This window comes from Coregonus lavaretus (genome assembly GCF_964263955.1).
Source record: "Coregonus lavaretus genome assembly, chromosome: 8".
Lineage (NCBI taxonomy): Eukaryota > Metazoa > Chordata > Actinopteri > Salmoniformes > Salmonidae > Coregonus > Coregonus lavaretus.
Genome location: NC_139995.1, coordinates 11,224,413 through 11,247,233, shown reverse-complemented (window position 1 = coordinate 11,247,233; position 22,821 = coordinate 11,224,413). Strand labels below are relative to the sequence as shown.

General features: G+C 41.3%; 1 pseudogene across 1 annotated transcript in view; it reads left to right on the top strand.

Moving 5' to 3' along the window:
• LOC311133227 (guanine nucleotide-binding protein G(s) subunit alpha-like) overlaps positions 1-18,173 on the top strand; it is a 47,026-nt pseudogene extending 28,853 nt beyond the window's left edge. The window contains exons 6-11 of the transcript XR_014615367.1: positions 15,873-16,001; positions 16,145-16,203; positions 16,358-16,478; positions 16,769-16,899; positions 17,157-17,224; positions 17,356-18,173. The product of XR_014615367.1 is annotated as a guanine nucleotide-binding protein G(s) subunit alpha-like (transcript). The remainder of the gene's footprint in view (positions 1-15,872; positions 16,002-16,144; positions 16,204-16,357; positions 16,479-16,768; positions 16,900-17,156; positions 17,225-17,355) is intronic.
• The last annotated feature ends 4,648 nt before the right edge of the window (positions 18,174-22,821 follow it).

The window sequence follows — 22,821 nt, the reverse complement described above, 5'->3', positions numbered from 1 at the left end:
TTCTTCCTCTCTGACAGCAAGCGGTTTCAACTCGCTATTTGCATTTGAGGTTTGGTCCAACATAAATCGGTCATATCGACACGAAACACATTGAAACATTATTTTATTGTAATGGAGGAGAACTTAACCTTTGTAACGATACCCTTTTTATGTCTCAACTCCCAAAATGTAGAACAGTGCAGACCCTAGTAAGACAGGAGTATCAAGGAACATTATTGTGGAAAATAAACCAGGTACTAGCATTTTAGCCACATACTGTTATGTGCTAGCTGTCTAGTCTGTGTTTTATAAATGTGCAATGAGCATAAAAATATGTATTTGTACAAGGAATTGGCAACTCATTCTGAGTTTCTCATTCTGAGAAATAAGCATCTTCTTATCCAGGTAGGCCACTTGATTTCAACATCTAAACAAAGTGAACAGGCTAGACAGTTGGAGATAGACGAGAGGGTGTATCCATAACAGTTCAACTGTTCTACCTTGTTAGCATGCAATTAGCTCCAAGTTGGCTAGACTTTAAATATAAAGGTAAGCTGGCTACACACTAGCAGTGGACTTGTGCTTGAGAGATTGTTTATGAGCCTGTGTTAATTTTCTACAATGCCTGCTACCAGAAGTTGGTCATTATTAGTGGATCTGCATTGTGCACGGTTTTGGTTACTTTTGTAACAACATTTTTATTTTCATAGACAATCTTGAAAGCCAGATCAGTGATTATTGCAAAAACGCAGGTTAAACTATTTTTTATAAAATAATTAAATGATTAGTGGTTCTTATGGTTGAAGGCTTATATTTAGCCTAGGTATAATTTTTCAAGTCCTGAATTCATTAGATTATCCCCGACTGTTTGAAATGCGGTGTATTGACCTTTAATTGTTCAACAAAGCTTATTTAGAGAAACGTAAAACAAAATCGAAATATATATCGGGAATCGCCCATAAGTTGGATAAAATCGAGATCTGATTTTTAGGTCATATCACCCAGCCCTAATTGTGGTTTGTTATTCTGAGCACTGGGATGGGACCTGCTCCTGGACCGTCAAAGACAGGCAGGCAGGCAGGCAGACAGACATGCAGGCAGACAGACAGTTACGTGCAGGCTAAATGGAGACGTACAGAGAGGGGTCTTTCCTGCATTGCGGGGTAGGTATGTCAGCCCTCTCCTCCTGTCTCCCATACCCAGAAGCCCAGCAGCCCAGCCTGTGTTGTGGATTAGATGCTGGGCTGGTTGGCCAGACCGGAAGTGCTCCCCTTCCCCCACTGTATGCTTATGTAAACGGAGAAGCCGAGAAAGAGAGAGCTATTTTTAACTCAGGCTAGCTGCAGAAGGAGAAAGAATGTGTGTGTGTGTGTGTGTGTTGGGGAAAGAGAGACAACTTTAGCATCATTGATGAAGGTGTCGGCATGAAATGAAAATCTCTGTCTGAGTTGGTGAGGGAATGTGTGGTCCTCTGTAGCTCAGCTGGTAGAGCACGGCGCTTGTAACGCCAATGTTATGGGTTCGATCCCCGGGACCACCCATACACAAAAATGTATGCACGCATGACTGTAAGTCGCTTTGGATAAAAGCGTCTGCTAAATGGCATATTATTATTATTGTTATTATTATTATAATGTCAAGGCCCTCCCTCTGTAGTGTCCCCCCCTCTCTGTGGCTGTGATAAGGACTCGGCTGAGGAGATTGAAATGGCAATGCAGCCTCAGTCAGATGGAGGCAGGCTCATGGAATACCTTATTTTCTGTTATCGTCAGATTGTTAGGTTTTGATGTGGTTGTCTGTGTTGTTTTTAATTAAGGATGTTTTGTATCTTAATCATTTTAGCAATACCAGAAAGCTAATTATTCTTAGTTTACAGTGCAACAGGGTGACATTTTGATTCTCCAAAAACACTGAAATATAGGCTACCACTTCATATACTCCTCTCAGTATTTATTTCACAACACCCATGTGATTGTGCTCCCGAGTGGCGCAGTGGTCTAAGGCACTGCATCGCAGTGCTAGCTGTGCCACTAGAGATCCTGGTTCGAATCCAGGCTCTGTCATAGCCGGCCGCGACCGGGAGACCCATGGGGCGGCGCACAATTGGCCCAGCGTCGTCCAGGGTAGGGGAGGGAATGGCCGGCAGGGATGTAGCTCAGTTGGTAGAGCATGGTGTTTGCAACACCAGGGTTGTGGGTTCAATTCCCGCGGGGGGCCAGTATAAAAAATAATGTATGCACTCACTAACTGTAAGTCGCTCTGGATAAGAGCGTCTGCTAAATGACTAAAATGTCAAATGTAAATGTAAATGATTGCATCGTGTGCCACATGTATCTTTATCATTTCATTTTATACCACATACATTATCACCCTCCTCTCATGTCCGTCACATATAATGCCTAGAAGTTCTGAAATGGCTGTTGTTACAAGTATTACTTATTTGTGTTGTCAAAATGGGGTCATAGTGTCTTTCTGTAACTGAGCACCACATTTTAATTCCTCAACAATAGTGATAAAACACGTTACGTTGCAGATTCTTGAGAGAAAACCTTTACTGGATCCCGTTATGAATTGGGGGTCAATTTGGGGAGTGCCTTGAAAAGTTCCAACAGTAACATGAAGACGATACTGTAGTATAAATAGGAAACCAAACAGAGACCCAAAATAAAATGTCAACCAGTTTTGTTCTGTGGTTTAGACCTACTGAGAGCAGGGTAAACCTGCATAAATCTCAGTCCTACATGAATGTCACAAAAAAGGGGGGTTTGAAATAAATGTCAATATAACAAATGTCACTATGTATTAGGAGTTTTGCAGTCATATTTGACAATTAATCTGTCAAAATGCATTTTCAATTGTTCGCTTTGGCCTAATTCTGTATTCCACACTAAAGTTGATAAACTAGGCCTCATTTTGCATTTGTAGCTCAGATTTCCTGATAAGGTTTGCACGTAAACTCACTAGATAATTCAGTGAACAGCACTGGGAAGTGAATTTGCGACGCCGCAGCGAAAGCAGAGAGGTTGTTGAGCTGTTCCCCTCAGGCTGCTGTGGAGAGCTTTCTGTGGAAATGCTGAGGAAATGGAGCTGTGTGGAGTAGCCTAGCCAACTAGCCGCTGTCGTACGTATCAGATGAGCTATTGACCATTCAGTCTGACCTGTCAATGCTCTCCGCGTTTGACGCTACTATAATGTGGCGTAGCTTTCTCTCAAAGCCACACTATCTTTACTCCTCTATACACTGTTCTCTTGATAAACTCTTCTCTCCCATTCTCTCCCTCTCCGGTTTGCAGGGACAGAAAATGGCTGGGACTGAGTCACTGAGTCATCACATGAGGGAGGGAGGGAGAAAGGTTTCACTGGAAACAGGGTTTGAGGAGAGTGTAAAAGCGCTTTTCAAACTGAAAGCCCTGATCGTGTTTGTGTATTTTCGTGTAGGTGCACACACTGCACAATGCATATCTAAAATCGTCCCTAGGCTATTTATCAAGCTGACTGCATTTCCAGCGTGAGAATAGGTAAACAGTTGTTGGTTCCAGCTGTATGGCTGTAACACTGTTAGCGCGTCTCACAACTTTCCTGGTCTGCGTACGTAGCTACGTTGTTGCGATCTCAGTCGGTTGTGATTTCTAGAATGCTCTCCTGTTTAGAGCCTGTGTTGCCCCTTTCCTTCTCTATTTCCAGCATTCTGTTCTTCACAGCCCTCCCTTTGCTGGCCTCTCTCCACCTTTCCTTCCCCCCCCCCTCTTCTCTCCCTGCATTTCTTTCTCTCTCTCTCTCCTCTTTTCTTTCTGTCTGTCTCTCCCTCTCTCTGGCCTCACTCCAGTCACAGAAGATTGGGAGCTCATAGTCTATTTATAGCCCGGTGGTTCTGTCACCATGACAACCAAGCTGGAGGCCAGGGCGCCAGGGAGCTATTTTTGGAGCAGCTCTGTAATGTCAGACACAGCCTTCTCTCTCTTTTCTCTCCTTCTATCCCTCTCTATTCTGTATCAGAGCGACTTCTGGATGTGTAGTGTAGCGTACCTATTAAGCTAAATTACGTTGAAAATACTTTTCCAGACGTTGACGTCAGGTGCATTTTAGGCGCTGAATGATATATGAAAATGCTTTATTTCCGGACATCGAAAATTCGTATTTTCCAGACGTTGAAAATATGTATTTTCTGGACGTTGAAAATACAAATTTTTCAGTCATTGATTCTATGGCCAAATTTCAACTGTAGATACAGTGAGGAAAAAAAAGTATTTGATCCCCTGCTGATTTTGTACGTTTGCCCACTGACAAAGACATGATCAGTCTATAATTTTAATGGTAGGTTTATTTTAACAGTGAGAGACAGAATAACAACAAAATAATCCAGAAAAACGCATGTCAAAAATGTTATAAATTGATTTGTATTTTAATGAGGGAAATAAGTATTTGACCCCTCTGCAAAACATGACTTAGTACTTGGTGGCAAAACCCTTGTTGGCAATCAGAGGTCAGACGTTTCTTGTAGTTGGCCACCAGGTTTGCACACATCTCAGGAGGGATTTTGTCCCACTCCTCTTTGCAGATCTTCTCCAAGTCATTAAGGTTTTGAGGCTGACGTTTGGCAACTCGAACCTTCAGCTCCCTCCACAGATTTTCTATGGGATTAAGGTCTGGAGACTGGCTAGGCCACTCCAGGACCTTAATGTGCTTCTTCTTGAGCCACTCCTTTGTTGCCTTGGCAGTGTGTTTAGGGTCATTGTCATGCTGGAATACCCATCCACGGCCCATTTTCAATGTCCTGGCTGAGGGAAGGAGGTTCTCACCCAAGATTTGACGGTACATGGCCCTGTCCATCGTCCCTTTGATGTGGTGAAGTTGTCCTGTCCCTTAGCAGAAAAACACCCCCAAAGCATAATGTTTCCACCTCCATGTTTGACGGTGGGGATGATGTTCTTGGGGTCATAGGCAGCATTCCTCCTCCTCCAAACACGGCGAGTTGAGTTGATGCCAAAGAGCTCGATTTTGGTCTCATCTGACCACAACACTTTCACCCAGTTCTCCTCTGAATCATTCAGATGTTCATTGGCAAACTTCAGACGGGCCTGTATATGTACTTTCTTGAGCAGGGGGACCTTGCGGGCACTGCAGGATTTCAGTCCTTCACGGTGTAGTGTGTTACCAATTGTTTTCTTGGTGACTATGGTCCCAGCTGCCTTGAGATCATTGACAAGATCCTCCCGTGTAGTTCTGGGCTGATTCCTCACTGTTCTCATGATCATTGCATGGAGCCCCAGGCCGAGGGAGATTGACAGTTATTTTGTGTTTCTTCTATTTGTGAATAATCGCACCAACTGTTGTCACCTTCTCACCAAGCTGCTTGGCGATGGTCTTGTAGCCCATTCCAGCCTTGTGTAGGTCTACAATCTTGTCCCTGACATCCTTGGAGAGCTCTTTGGTCTTGGCCATGGTGGAGAGTTTGGAATCTGATTGATTGATTGCTTCTGTGGACAGGTGTCTTTTATACAGGTAACAAACTGAGATTAGGAGCACTCCCTTTAAGAGTGTGCTCCTAATCTCAGCTTGTTACCTGTATAAAAGACACCTGGGAGCCAGAAATCTTTCTGATTGAGAGTGGGTCAAATACTTTTTCCCTCATTCAAATGCAAATCAATTTATAACATTTCTGACATGCGTTTTTCTGGATTTTTTTGTTGTTATTCTGTCTCTCACTGTTCAAATAAACCTACCATTAAAATTATAAACTGATCATTTCTTTGTCAGTGGGCAAACGTACAAAATCAGCAGGGGATCAAATACTTTTTTTCCCTCACTGTACATTCTCAATGAACATCATCAATTATGTTTTTTTCTACACAGAAGATCATTCAAAATTATTGCCCGATGATCTTCTGAACTTCCCAATACCTTTTTGATGCATTTCAGTCACTTCAAACCATACTTCCTTCCGATTGAAATAATGTCAGACTGATTTGTAACTGACTGTCATAAGCCTAGTCTAAACTATAAACCAAGTCTACTAAGCTAACATATGGAATTGTTTTAAGATGGTCATGGATCATTTAGCTATTTGATTTAGAATTGTAGGACTCCTGTAGGTATAACCATTTTTTTTTTTTTTTAAGTATTTGATAACATATTGAATTTGGCCTTTACTGGCATGCAGCATATTGGCAGTGCTTGCTGTGACTTGTAGTGCAGCACGTCGTGGGCGGTTTGCAAGCAGGCCAAAATGAATTGACAACCCAAATCATTGCAAAGGCCGAGGGCCTTGTGTTTGACACGTGCTCTACGGGCATATCAAAGTTCCAGAGTGAGATCTCTGCTAGTTTAAAAGTTAAGACCCATTTTATACAGAGAAAGTGGCATAGTAGGCAATGTAAACAGCCATAGCCCTCCTTTTAAACTGGGTGGACACTACATGTTTTTAGCCTGATCTACGGGCTCCCAATCAGCTCCCGGTGCATTTTTCCAAGTCGTAGGAAATCTGAGCAAACCTGGAGCAAAACATAATGCCGCAGCCTGTAAAGGGTAAGCACATACCCGATTTGTGGTTGATCGCTCCCGGGCATTATCGCCAAGTGTGAGCAGTGCTCATAGCAGATGCGAGACATGTCCCACTATCAGCTACTCAGAACTATAAAGGTTCTCTTCAACTACCTCACAAGTTCATCACAACAATGCCACCAAAAAGAAAACAAGACGCACCAGTGTGTGCACTATGGTCTTGTGCCAAAGAGGAAAAAATTGTTGAATTGTGGCAGGACCAACATTGCTATGATCACCAGTTGGAGAGCTACCACGACAGAGTGGAGAAAGACCGACGGTGGAGGGAAATAGCCCTGGAGATAGAAATAGCTGGTAAGATATGTTATTAATAGTGTTGTAGCTCAAGCTAACATATTATGTTTACATCAGGTCATACACAAATTATACATTTTTCTAATGTCCATCAACGTAATATAGGAAGCCTTATATCAAATATTTGTTTGTGAAACAACAACTTGCGGAAACGTGTAAAAACAACAACGGGTGGCAGGTAGCCTAGCGGTTAGAGCGTTGGGCCATTAAGCGAAAGGTTGCTGGTTCGAATACCTGAGCCGACAAGGTGAAAAATCAGTTGATGTGCTCTTGAGCAAGGCACTTAACCCTAATTTGCTCCAGGGGCGCCGTATTACTATGGCTGACCCTGTAAAACAACACATTTCACTGCACCTATCCAGTGTGTGGCAATAAAACATTTTTTTTACTTTCATAAATGTTTAGTTATCACTCTCTTTCACTGTCTCCACACACACACAAAACGTAACACAAACATTACATCTAAATTTTTAACAGATGTGTATTTCCATCTCTGTCATATGAAACTGCTGGCATGTGTGGTGCGCATTAGACCGGTGTTTTCTCGCTTCTTCCATTTTGGAACATTGGTGCGCATAACATGTGTGCATTGCTGCGCTTATAATGTGAAGAAATAATCGTTTATCAACATTTTAAGCTAAACTGTCAGTCTCGTTGTGTTTATAAGCTATGCAGGATATTTTTAGACTGCAGAGGTGACGCAAGCTAGATCTACTCTGGGTTTTCAAAAGCTAACCAGCTTCAGTTAGCTTCACATTCCAGCTCAGGCTTCATCCGTACTATGACGGTGGGTATTGCTTGTCCGCCTGCCGCTAACTCTAGCAGGCTTGTAACTGCGCGTGCACATCATTGAGACAATCAAAACTCTTCATTGAGACAATCAAAATGAAAGAAAATGTATCTTGCGAATTCAGCAGGCTATGGTGTGAAGTAGGCTTTTAGAAGTGCCATCTTTATCTTATTACTTATCGTTTATGTCGTCTTTGGTGTGCTTTGGTGTGCTTATCACAAGTACAAGCACCTTTTTTCCCACTCCTATCAATCAAATAATTGAATGAAAGTCATACAGAAGTGTTACTGTGCTTGAAGTTTAAAATGCATTCTCTCATTAATAAATGTGTAATGTGATATATTGTAACATAACTATTTTTAACACAAAAACATGTGATTTAATCAAATATTTAATCAGTCATCTTCCTCAAATGAAGGGGATGATGCCGTAATCTTTTCAAGAGGGAGGGAATCTGATTTCATCGGTCCCCATTCGCGGCTCAGTCATTTCATTCAGGGGAAGTGGAGTTAGCCATGAGTTAGCCTGCCCCGGAGCAGGTTAGTTCTGAAGGATTCGTTGCCATAGAAATGTACCTGGCTAAAAGGTGAGCCACTTTCGTATGACCGGTTATCCCGAGTTGAACTCAGAGTTGACCAAAGCTACCTCGCTAACTCCTCAAACATGCTTCATAGGATACCCCATGTCCACTGGGCATCAGTTCAAGTAGCCTATGTAGGCTACATGCAGACTACATCACGTCTCGTGTGAATTCTTATGTGGATTATAATAAAGTGACACATTTGTAGGGGGTAGATGTAGTTATCAATTGTTTTATCATATGTTCAAAGCAAGCAATAGGCAGAATACATTATTGGTGGTCTCAGTGCCTGTGCAGTTACGGCCGCTGACCCCGGCACACATACGCCAGAGTCCACATGGGTTCAAATCCGGCCCACTGCCCTTTGACTCACCCTTCCCGTCTTTCCAACACAGTTCTATCTCTTCAATAAAAGCTCAAAGATTGGGACTGCCCTACTCGTTAAAAAGTACCTTTAAGAAATAATAATAGGCTTGTATAATATAATGATAATACATTATAATGATGATCTAGGCCTAATAATATGCCATTTAGCAGTGGGAGGATTTTAACATTAACACGTGGGTGCAGAAAAGTGCCAGATACTTGAATGATAATGACCAAATCATTGTCGCACGATTAAAGAGACGGGGTTGGCGCAAATTGCAGGAGTGGGGATGGTGAAATCAGCTGTTCAATCAGCTGTCAATCAACTGATGTCCGAAATCAGCTCATCAACTCAGCCAGGGAAACACAAACAGTAGCCTATTATCAGTTTTCACACCTTTCATTATGTGACAATGGATAGGCTAACGGGTAGCCTACAGAATGTATTAGAATATAATCAAATAACAAGGGGCCTATTGCAACCATCGATCGCACGAGATTATCACCAGTTGATGTTTTGTTAAACCATCAATACGCGCTAAATTCACCCGCACAGCTGTTCTGAATTGCAACCATTATTGGTCACCTCATTACCGCTCCCTAAAAGATGTCGTCAGTGTTACCTTAGTCTATTGAAATAAAATTTGAAGCCACAGTCCAACAATTCCTGCCTGAACATTGACTCCTACTGGTATATGAGGGGTAATGTACTTCAGTGAGAACAAGTCTACCATCTAGATGCCTACCTCTATATACCCTAGCAACGCGCATGCCCCGCCCACCTGAGGATCTGTCTTTTTCAGCCATCTATTTCTTGCGTTTGAGGGGTGCAAAATCCACTTGTCACTTAAATCTCGCCGGATTGATTGCTTTCTTTTTACTCCTGCGACTCTTTCATACTCTTGCTAGTGCCTGTCGTTTTTCCCCGTTAACGTTAAGACCGCAAACATTTTTGTAATGACCTGTCAAACACACCCTGGTAATGGCTGAAATGGGCTCAATGGGAGACATTGGCTTTCTGTTGAATCTATAACAACGCTAATGCTTAGTCTGGGATTTAACCCACTGTCTTGACACTTACATCACAAGAAAAAGAAGAAAGATAACATTATTTTAATATTGTTGTTTTTTGGGGAGGGAATTGAAAAAGTAATCATTTAATAGAGTTGAAATGTTTACAAATTAGATGCATTGAAATGAAAGCAACTTCCGAAAATGAACACTTGGATTATAGTGAAATTATGTCTGATCTCGCAAACAATGTAAAGTATGTTTAGATAGGTGTAATCTAGAGCCAAGTGTGTTGATTTTTGTATCCTGCTATTGACACACTTATGCAACAGAACGTCACAGCAACAGTAATTAATGAGGCAGTCTAGACAGCGCAGGTGAGTACAGGTAGGGAAGACAGAGCAAGTGTTTGGTGGTTGCAGCCCTGTACCGCCACTTTATGTTAATTTATTAATATGCAAATACACCCTGTGTATTTATGCAAATAGGGCATATTTAATAAAAATCCCAGCCGGCCAATTGTGCGCCGGCCGTGACCGGGAGACCCACCAGGATACTCATGAGGCGGCGCACAATTGGCCCAGCGCACAATTGGCCGGCTGGGATTTCCTTGTCCCATCGTGCTGTAGCGACTCCTTGTCGCGGGCCGGGCGCCTGCAAGCTGACTTTGTGGAGGCCAGGTCATCTGATGCAGCACTCCATCACTCTCCTTGGTCAAATAGCCCTTACACAGCCTGGAGGTGTGTTGGGTCATTGTCCTGTTGAAAAACAAATGATAGTCCCACTAAGCCCAAACCAGATGGGATGGCGTATCGCTGCAGAATGCTGTGGTAGCCATGCTGGTTAAGTGTGCATTGAATTCTAAATAAATCACAGACAGTGTCACCAGCGAAGCACCCCCACACCACAACACCTCCTCCTCCATGCTCTACGGTGGGAACTACACATGCGGAGATCATCGGTTCACCCACACCGCGTCTCACAAAGACACAGCGGTTGGAACCAAAAATCTCAAATTTGGACTCACCAGACCAAAGGACAGATTTCCACCAGTCTAATGTCCATTGCTCGTGTTTCTTGGCCCAAGCAGGTTTCTTATTATTATTGATGTCCTTTAGTAGTGGTTTCTTAGCAGCAATTCGACCATGAAAGCCTGATTTACACAGTCTCCTCTGAACAGTTGATGTTGAGATGTGTCTGTGACTTGAACTCTGTGAAGCATTTATCTGGGCTGCAATTTCTGAGGCTGGTAACTCTAATGAACTTATCCTCTGCAGCAGAGGTAACTCTGGGTCTTCTATTCCTGTGGCGCTCCTCATGAGAGCCAGTTTCGTCATAGCGCTTCATGGTTTTTGCGACTGCACTTGAAGAAACTTTCAAAGTTCTTGAAATGTTCCATATTGACTGACCTTCATGTCTTAAAGTAATGATGGACTGTTGTTTCTCTTTGCTTATTTGATCTGTTCTTGCCATAATATGGACTTGGTCTTTTACCAAATAGGGCTATCTTCTGTATACCCCCCCTACCTTGTCACAACACAACTGATTGGCTCCAACACATTAAGAAGGAAAGAAATTCCACAAATTAACTTTTAAGAAGGCATACCTGTTAATTGATATGCATTCCAGGTGACTACCTCATGAAGCTGGTCAAGAGAATGTCAAGAGTGTGCAAAGCTGTCATCAAGGCAAAGGGTGGCTATATGAAGAATCTCAAATATAAAATATATTTAGATTTGTTTAACACTTTTTTGGTTACTACATGATTCCATATGTGTTATTTCATAATTATGAGGTCTTCACTATTATGCAATGTGAAAAATAGTACAAATAAAGAAAAACCCTTGAATGAGTAGGTGTGTCCAAACTTTTGACTGGTAGTGTATATATGAGTGCATTCTAAGAAAAAAGTAAAATTTGACAATAAATTGAATACCTGAATTCCCACCAAAACCCCCGAACTCCATTCATTATTTGTCTGTGCCAGTAAACTTTTATAGGCTATTATTCAATCAATATCTGATGGATTATAAAAATTGAAAAAGTTTGGAGTAGCTTCATCCATTGTCCAACTGTTGCATTTATAAGAATTGTTTTTAAAACCTTTTAACAATTTTGATTACTGTTGCTAATATACCCTGCTTAGCTTTGGAAACAAGCTGCATTCGATTCAGCTGAGCTATCATGTTAATACATTTAGACATTGATCAGCTTCCATACTCATATGCGTAGACTACCTAAATAACATTGACATTGATTTGCCCAAAGGACACCATAATTTCAACGTGATGTATACTATCATTCGTCCATGATTGATTGGATCTTTTGAAGTTTAGAAGTAGTTCCCATAAGCCATTTTAAGTAGGATACCAAATTCATGATGTTAATAATAAACTTTTACGTTTGGATATTGTCTTTTATATATGTTATTCATAATATACAGTATATATACTATCCAAGCAGAAGATACATCTCCTTCAAATGTTGATATTTGGTTGCTTTCACAATTCAATATCCAGTTTGTTTACAAATTATTTATATGTTGGATTGACGTTTTCATCTCAACCAAAAATCGAAGTAAAAAAATAGCACTGAATCAAATAAAACTTTAAATGCACTTCAAATAAAGTTTGATTTGATTTAGTCCTAATCTTCAACTTAGATTTTTGGTTGAGATGGAGACGTGAATCCAACATATTAATAACTTTTCGATTAAATTGGAAATCAACCAACCATCCTTCATATACAAGACAATATCCAAAGGTAAAAGTGTATTATTAATATAATGAATTTGACATCCTATTTATAGGGCTAATGGTAACTACTTTAGAACTTCCAAAGGTCCAATCAACTATGGATGAATGACAGTATACCTACCTACACGTTGAAATTATGGTGTCATTTATTGGGCAAATCAGATGACAATGTAGCCTACATTATCCCAACCTCACTCTGAATTTAATTTAACATACAGCTTGTGTAAGAAAAGTTAGAGGAGTTACTTTCAACTATTCAATGTTATTTAGGTAGTCTACGCAAATGAGTATGGAAGCTGATCAATGTCTAACTGTGTTGACATGATAGGTCAGCTGAATCGAATACAGCTTGTTTCGAAAGCTAAACAGGGTAGATAGAGGTAGGCATATGGATGGTAGACCCGTTCTCACTGAAGTGCATTATTCCTCATAGTAGGAGTCAAGGTTCAGGCAGGAATCGTTGGACTGTTGCTTCACATTTTATTTCAATATACCTCTTTATTTAGATTGATAGCATGATGTTGAAACAATGACGTTGATTCAAACATACTGTACCATTTTACTATCAACATTGAAACAAGGTCAAATAAAATATCTTATCAAATCAGAGATTCAACATAAGTTCAACCACCCAATATATTGAATATATGCAGAAAAATATTTTTTACATTTCTATGTGGAATTTTCTATGGAATTTCAACGTATACATTGTTCTGACGATTATGTTGAAATTAGATTGATGTAACAAGCTGTTAGACAGGTTAAGTCAATGTATTTAAGTTGAAGTTTCAATTTACAAGGCTGTTTGAAATGAGATGAAAACAGTACTGGTTGACTTTTTTCAAATCCAATGCATTTTCCACATTGATTACACGTCACAATACGTTGACAAATTACGTTAAAACAATGTTGATTCAACCAGTGTGTGCCCAGTGGGATGTTACAGGTCGCATTTAAACCTGTTCTTACCTCAAGCTCTTTTTGACAATCCATTTAGTCCTCTTTTCCGTAACCAGTCACGTGCCCAAATTAGCTTCTTTTTTAAATGTTGTCTTCGCTTTTCCGGAGCAAAACAATGCACATACAAGGAACACAGCATCATCCTTGGTTGCCATGATGATTTCCTTACTACACTTGAGTAAACATGCCCAGCAAAAATATAGCCTGATTCTGGCCTGATCGTCCAATTGTACTGCCGTGGAGGTACCGCCATGTGTATGTACAATACCAATTACTAGTTCACTACGATTTTGATTGACTGAATCGTTAAATGTTCCACATTTGGAAATACTCCTTACACGTCTTCTTTTTATATTTATTTTTTACAAATACTCCTTACACGTCTTTTTTTCTAAAAATGTTTAATGGTCATGAATCTTAACCAACAATAAGCAAACCAATGTTTTATGCTAACAGAATGTGTTCAAAGATTTGTAGAAAATGGAAAACTGTGAGTGGACAATGTCCACTTTTTTTTGTGCAACGTTTAAAACAAAATGAACTACATGTTTTAGTTCAATGACGTGAACTTGCCAATTTTTTTTATAAATGCTGTAGAATGTTGTCGGTTGGCAGTAGATCCCATAAATTTCTCGGTGGAAAATGTCAACAAATAGTCATTGTTGTACAAGTCATATGATTCATGTCCAGTGTGTGGTGTGTGTGTGTGTGTGTGTTGTCTAAGATGTTTGGAGCAATGCCCCAGAGATATTAAGTTATGCCATGCTGTAGCCTGCTTTGTAGAACATTCCCCTGTTATCAAACTTAGGATACTTTTACTTAAAGTTAAAGATATATGAAATTAATGGAAACCTCACAAACTGGGGCTGTAAGTCTAATTACAAGTTACCAGTGCTGGACAAATAGATATAAAGATGATATCCTAGAAAATACTTTTGAGATCACCAATATAACTACTTTTGAGATCACCAATATAACTACACCAGGTTAGTGTATCTACATGTAGCGGTATGGGCTGAACAGTTACTGGGGCAACACTATTATTCAGTCTGACTACTGGGGTTATTATTGGACTAGCTCTATTAATAGGGAGACATTCTAAAATTGAGATGTGTATTTGGACTGGATCCGTGGACACATCAGAGCAGTTGTGGAATGAGACCAGCCTCACCACTCAGTCCCAAGAGGGAGGTGGTAGCTTGCTGGCTCTTTATGCGTGGGGATGTATGTGTCTGTGTGTGTGAGAGAGAGAGAGAGAAAGAGAGAGCGTGAGTGTGTGTGTGTGCCTGTCTGTCTGTCTGTCTGTCTGCACAACCTCCCCCCTCCTCTCTCTCTGTGTGTGACCTGCAGCCCTCCTGTCACATTTCACCCCAGTGTGTCACATTCCTGGTTATCTCAGGGGGGTTACGTACCTCTGCCCTGAGAGGCAGGCAGGCGGACAGGCAGCACACTGTTTCTCCATGGTGGGGTACTGGACGTGAGGCGGGTTACCAGGCCTCCCTATTCCAACAGCAAGTCTCCCTGGAGATCTTCAGTAATGCCCTGAATCACTGCACTTCCCTGTGGAAATGAGCTGTTTTCCCTTTATTTCACACAGCAGTCATTCTATTTGATTGGGACGACACAACACACAAGTCCGCTCTGATGTTGAAACATATAGCATATGTCTGTGGTGTGAGGTTAGGCTTGTCACACCATTCTAGCAAGACCCTCTGCCCAATTGACTGGACCAATGACGACAGTCCACACTTAGGGTCCAGGTTCACATGTAGAAAAAAGGGAGGGTCTCTTAGGATGGAGGGGTGGATCCGATTGGCCTCTGCTGGCTGACGACGACAAGTCACATCAGTCAGTCATCTATAGACCATTAGCTCTCTAAATTCAGCATAAACATGTTTCATGGTTGAACTGTGTGCGTCTAACATTTAAAGTCTCCCCCTCCCCCTCACTATTACTACTACAGCAGCTCCATTGACTACAGTGTCTGACAGAGCAAACGGCTGGTGACTCACACTGCGAGCCTCTGTGATCTCGCTGTGGAGAAAAAAAAGACACTCCCTCTGCTGGTCATTTGTGGAAGTGTTCTCCGTCTTTTTGCTTTACTGGTTGGTGACTGTAGGCTCCCTTCCCTTGTCTGTCTGGTATGGAATTTACCAGAGGTGGAATGCCTACCAATGTCATCCTGAGAATATGTATGGTCTGGTCAGTTTGACAGCAAATGTATGATGAAACATTATGTGTGGTAATGGTTATCCCTCCATGTCTCCCCTGCAGCTGGCTGAAGCCCTGAGTTCACAGACAGATAACAGGAATGTAATGTTTCAAATGCAGCCATAACACGCATTGAGGTTTTGGTATTATACAACAGTTCTGGTTTGACCATTTTTGATGGTTGGTAATTCGTGGTACTGTGTGGGGTTTGGTCATCTGTAGCTCAGGAAAGAGGAATGTTGTTATAGGATGTAATGCAAAGGAGTCATTTCTGTTAATTGTTATGCACATGATACTCTCTATATATCCTATTGTGTGACCTTAGCTGTCAAGTGTGTCATCTATTCTGCTTCCGCTTTTACAGCTTTTTAGACAAGATTGAAATCGTGAAGCAGAGTGACTACACTCCCACTGATCAGGACTTGTTGAGATGCAGAGTACTGACTTCAGGGATCTTCGAGACAAGATTCCAAGTGGACAAAGTCAATTTTCAGTGAGTTTGATGTGTCAGCCATTTTTCTTTAAATGGAAGATGAATACCCTAGTAAACTGTTGATCCCTTTGTGTTACTGTTACTTGTTATCAGTTGATCTATTGGGCAGGAAGTAACTCTCGTTGTCTTTTCCCCTCTCCCAGTATGTTTGATGTTGGAGGTCAGAGGGACGAACGCCGAAAGTGGATTCAGTGTTTTAATGGTAAGGCCTCTGTACCACCCAATACTGTTGTATTTCTACCCGCCGATAAGTGGATAGCAAATGGCATGGGGATGCATCCACCTTCACATCCATGAACAGGTCCTGTATCATATCTAACCCAGTGGTGATTCTCTCTGCTTGTCTGTCCCTCCAGATGTGACGGCCATTATCTTCGTGGTGGCCAGCAGCAGCTACAACATGGTGATCCGGGAAGACAATCAGACCAACCGGTTGCAGGAGGCCCTCAACCTCTTCAAGAACATCTGGAACAACAGGCAAGACCTCTCAATGCTCTCTCCCCCTTTTAGTCATCTCCCTCTCTCTCCCCCTCACAAAGCCATTACTGTCCTTGACATACTGAATTGTTGTGTTAATCCCAGCCACAGCAGTTGCCGATAGGGATTTTTTACCCTTTGTGCTCATTTAAAATTCAATGCGCCACAATTCAATTTAATTTCTGGCCTAGGTCAATGATTTGTAGAACCGTGGTGTGCTGTGTAAATGTATTAGTCATTGACTTGAATACATCTACCTGAACTCACTTTGTTGTTGTTTCTCACCTCAGGTGGCTACGGACTATTTCTGTCATCCTCTTCCTGAACAAACAGGACCTGCTAGCAGAGAAGGTGTTGGCAGGGAAATCTAAAATTGAAGAGTATTTCCCAGAGTTTGCACGCTACACCACGCCAGATGATGGTAAGAGAAATACAGTAATACTCTTGATCAACTATCTACTGTAACTATTCAAGGCTGTCGAGATCAACTATTTTAAGTTAATCTGTAAATGTAACAATTGTAATAATATAACTTGGAACACTTTGGAACTTTTTGGTGAAGAATGAATCTTGTTGACATGGATTATTTTACTGATGGAAATGAAAATGTCTAGTATACGGTGATTAGACAGATGATGATTATATCAGTGATTTGGTCTATTTGTCCTTCTCAACCAGCAACACCAGAGCCAGGGGAGGATCCTCGTGTCACAAGGGCAAAGTACTTCATACGTGATGAGTTTCTGGTACGTGCCTTGAATGTCCATTCACCTTTTTGTTGACCTTTTTGTATGAGACTGTGTGTAGCAGTCTCAGACCAATATGCACACAGCCCTATGTGAATATGAATCCCTTCTCTTCTCTGTGGCCTTTTCAGAGGATCAGCACAGCCAGCGGAGACGGAAGGCATTATTGTTATCCCCATTTCACCTGCGCAGTGGATACTGAAAACATCCGGCGCGTCTTCAACGACTGTCGAGACATCATTCAGAGGATGCACTTACGACAATATGAGCTCTTGTGATAGGAGTGGGAGGAGAGACTCCCGGTGTACTGCCGGTGTTCTGCCTATCCTTGACCAGTTAGTCCCCTTGTCACTCAACCAACCCTCCCCTTCCATCTTGACAAACAAACACCTTCTCCTGGGGACACTGTGTTTCAAATAAAGAAAGTGACAACAGACAGACTCCTAAACACAGTACCGTACCAGTAACAAGCCAGGACTGCTGAACTCGCCACTGCACTTTGAACCTGTGCTCAGGACTGCAATCCATGGCTCTTTCTAGATCTCTCTCAAGCATACACACCACACGCGCACACTAACACACGCGGAACCCTCTCTAATTGTCAGTGTCTCACATTCATTCTTCTACTTGGGAATATCCCCGGCACACACAGAGACAAAAACACACACAAACACACGCTTTTTGTCCCACTGTTTTCAGCCTTGAAAAGCTAAACGCAGTGCCTGAGTTACTCTGGCGACGTCACAGTTCTCGAGAGATCCAGTATATGCATACGTGCCGAAGCAGGACCCTGGGAAGGAAATGATGGATAAGGTGAAAGGATGGAGGAATGTAACCAATAAAGAGGCAGGTTGGGAGCAGACTCTGCCTGGGGATGGATGCATGAGTGTGACTCGGACACAAGACTGTCACATGACTTTCACTTCTGGAATCAATGAGGATGAAAGGCAAAAACATACAATGCATTAATTCATGCATACAGTGAACTTGATGCAGTGCAAAATAATCCAAGCTATATATATATATATATATATATATATATATATATATATATATATATATATATATATATATATATAGATATATGTATATATATATATATATATATATATATATAGATATATATAGATATAGATAGATATTTATATTATGTGTATATAAATATGTGTATATATATATATATATATATGTATATACAGTGAGGGGAAAAAAGTATTTGATCCCCTGCTGATTTTGTACGTTTGCCCACTGACAAAGACATGAGCAGTCTATAATTTTAATGGTAGGTTCATTTGAACAGTGAGAGACAGAATAACAACAACAAAATCCAGAAAAACGCATGTCAAAAATTTTATAAATTGATTAGCATTTTAATGAGGGAAATAAGTATTTGACCCCTCTGCAAAACATGACTTAGTACTTGGTGGCAAAACCCTTGTTGGCAATCACAGAGGTCAGACGTTTCTTGTAGTTGGCCACCAGGTTTGCACACATTTCAGGAGGGATTTTGTCCCACTCCTCTTTGCAGATCTTCTCCTAGTCATTAAGGTTTCGAGGCTGACGTTTTGGCAACTCGAACCTTCAGCTCCCTCCACAGATTTTCTATGGGATTAAGGTCTGGAGACTGGCTAGGCCACTCCAGGACCTTAATGTGCCTCCTCTTGAGCCACTCCTTTGTTGCCTTGGCCATGTGTTTTGGGTCATTGTCATGCTGGAATACCCATCCACGACCCATTTTCAATGCCCTGGCTGAGGGAAGGAGGTTCTCACCCAAGATTTGACATGACATGGCCCGGTCCATCGTCCCTTTGATGCGGTGAAGTTGTCCTGTCCCCTTAGCAGAAAAACACCCCCAAAGCATAATGTTTCCACCTCCATGTTTGACGGTGGGGATGGTGTTCTTGGGGTCATAGGCAGCATTCCTCCTCCTCCAAACACGGCGAGTTGAGTTGATGCCAAAGAGCTCGATTTTGGTCTCATCTGACCACAACACTTTCACTCAGTTCTCCTCTGAATCATTCAGATGTTCATTGGCAAACTTCAGACGGGCCTGTATATGTGCTTTCTTGAGCAGGGGGACCTTGCGGGCGCTGCAGGATTTCAGTCCTTCACGGCGTAGTGTGTTACCAATTGTTTTCTTGGTGACTATGGTCCCAGCTGCCTTGAGATCATTGACAAGATCCTCCTGTGTAGTTCTGGGCTGATTCCTCAAGGTTCTCATGATCATTGCAACTCCACGAGATGAGATCTTGCACGGAGCCCCAGGCCGAGGGAGATTGACAGTTATTTTGTGTTTCTTCCATTTGCGAGTAATCGCACCAACTGTTGTCACCTTCTCACCAAGCTGCTTGGCGATGGTCTTGTAGCCCATTCCAGCCTTGTGTAGGTCTACAATCTTGTCCCTGACATCCTTGGAGAACTCTTTGGTCTTGGCCATGGTGGAGAGTTTGGAATCTGATTGATTGCTTCAGTGGACAGGTGTCTTTTATACAGGTAACAAACTGAGATTAGGAGCACCCCCTTTAAGAGAGTGCTTCTAATCTCAGCTCGTTACCTGTATAAAAGACACTCTGGGAGCCAGAAATCTTTCTGATTGAGAGGGGGTCAAATACTTATTTCTCTCATTAAAATGCTAATCAATTTATAACATTTTTCACGTGCGTTTTTCAGGATTTTTTTTGTTGTTATTCTGTCTCTCACTGTTCAAATAAACCTACCATTAAAATTATAGACTGATCATTTCTTTGTCCGTGGGCAAACGTACAAAATCAGCAGGGGATCAAATACTTTTTTCCCCTCACCGTATATATACAGTACCAGTCAAATGTTTGGACACACCTACTCATTCCAGGTTTTTTCTTTCTTTTTACTATTTTCTACATTCTAGAATAATAGTAAAGACATCAAAACTATGAAATAACACATATGGAATCATGTAGTAACCAAAAAAGTGTTAAACAAATCAAAATATATTTTATGTTTGAGATTCTTCAAAGTAGTCACCCTTTGCCTTGATGACAGCTTTGCACACTCTTGACATTCTCTCAACCAGCTTCATGAGGTAGTCACCTGGAATGCATTTCAATTAATAGGTGTGCCTTGTTAAAAGTTAATTTGTAGAATTTCTTTCCTTCTTAAATCAGTTGTTTTGTGACAAGGTAGGAGTGGTATACAGAAGATAGCCCTATTTGGTAAAAGACCAAGTCCATATTATGGCAAGAACAGCTCAAATAAGCAAAGAGAAACGACAGTCCATCATTACTTTAAGACATGAAGGTCAGTCAATGTGAGGACCGCCACAGGAAAGGAAGACCCAGAGTTACCTCTGCTGCAGAGGATAAGTTCATTAGAGTTAACTGCACCTCAGAAATTGCAGCCCAAATAAATGCTTCACAGAGTTCAAGTAACAGACACATCTCAACATCAACTGTTCAGAGGAGACTGTGTGAATCAGGCCTTCATGGTCGAATTGCTGCAAAGAAACCACTACTAAAGGACACCAATAAGAAGAGGAGTCTTGCTTGGGCCAAGTAACACGAGCAATGGACATTAGACCGGTGGAAATCTGTCCTTTGGTCTGGTGAGTCCAAATGTGAGATTTTTGGTTCCAACCGCCGTGTCTTTGTGAGATGCAGAGTAGGTGAACGGATGATCTCCGCATGTGTTGTTCCCACCGTGAAGCATGGAGGAGGAGGTGTGATGGTATGGGGGTGCTTTGCTGGTGAGAGTGTCTGTGATTTATTTAGAATTCAAGGCGCACTTAACCAGCATGGCTACCACAGCATTCTGCAGTGATACGCCATCCCATTTGGTTTGCGCTTAGTGGGACTATCATTTGTTTTTCAACAGGACGATGACCCAACACACCTCCAGGCTGTGTAAGGGCTATTTGACCCAGAAGGAGAGTGATGGAGTGCTGCATCAGATGACCTGTTCTCCACAATCACCCGACCTCAACCCAATTGAGATGAGTTGGACCGCAGAGTGATGGAAAAGCAGCCAACAAGTGCTCAGCATATGTGGGAACTCCTTCAAGACTGTTGGAAAAGCATTCCCCATGAAGCTGGTTGAGAGAATGCCAAGAGTGTGCAAAGCTGTCATCAAGGCAAAGGGTGGCTACTTTGGAGATTATAACATCTAAAATATACTTCTATTTGTTTAACACTTTTTTGGTTACTACATGATTCCATATGTGTTATTTCATAGTTTTGATGTCTTCACTATTATTCTACAATGTAGAAAATAGTAAAAAGAAAGAAAAACCCTTGAATGAGTAGGTGTGTCCAAACTCTTGACTGGTACTGTATATATATATATATGTATGTATATGTATATATATATATATATGTAAATGTATATATATACATATATATGTGTATATATATGTGTGTGTATGTATATATGTATATATATATATATATATATATATATGTGTGTGTATACAGTATATATATATATACAGTATATATATATGTGTGTATATATATATATATATATATATATATATATATATATATATATATATATATATTCCTGTAAAAGTCAACTTTTAAGTTTATTGGTCCCCCATGTTGTGTGTTGGTGTACACTGTGTGTGCGATCTGCCTTTGTGCACCATTTAACCCTGATTATCCTGTTTCCTACCTCCCAAATCACCCCTTCTCTTCTCCCTGCCTTCCTGCTGCTACCCAACTCCAACACCCTGAACATTAACTATTTTCAACACGTGGGAATTATAGGAACGGTTTTATTTAATAAGGATAAAATAACAGCAACAAACAGAAAGAGAAAGTTGAGGAAGCAAAAGATAAACATGACACACACACAGAGTCCGGCCCTCATCACTTACTGTACTCCTTCACATCCTTGTATTTTCCCCTGCCTCCTCTCCTCTCTCCCAGCCTCCGAGCTTTCAGTATGTCTGTCTTTATTTTACTGCTGGACTATTATTCTTGTACAGACTGAAAAATGTATTATTTTGTACAACTTTATTGAAAAAAATAACTTGTAGAAGATCCCTGTGCCTTGATCACGACTGTACGTGTAAAATGAGCTAAGATGTAAGGTATGTTTCACTGCGCTGTACAGCTAGGTAGGCCTCAGCCGCCCCCTGTGCTGGTGCACCCTGGGTAGGGGTGGGGTGGGGGGGACGAAGATGCCGTCTGTTACTTAGTTTCCATTTTCCCACATTTGTTTGTTCGTTGATTAATTTGTCTTTCTTTACTTTCCTCTAGTTTATATATAATAGGATTTAAAGAAGAAAAATAAGCAGACATGCCACCCTAATGTTGTGTAGTAAAATATATTGAATCCTAACACAATTTAATATATATAAAATATATTTCAGATTGTATATTTTATGTACACTAAGTGTACAAAACATTAAGAACACCTTCCTAATATTGAGTTAACCCCCCCCCCCCCTTTTGCCCTCAAAACAGTCTACATTTGTTGGGGCATAGACTCTACAAGGTGTCGAAAGCATTCCACATGGATGCTGGCCCATGTTGACTCCAAAGCTTCCCACTGTTGTGTCAAGTTGGCTGGATGTCCTTGGGTGGTGGACCATTCTTATACACACAGGAAACTGTTGAGAG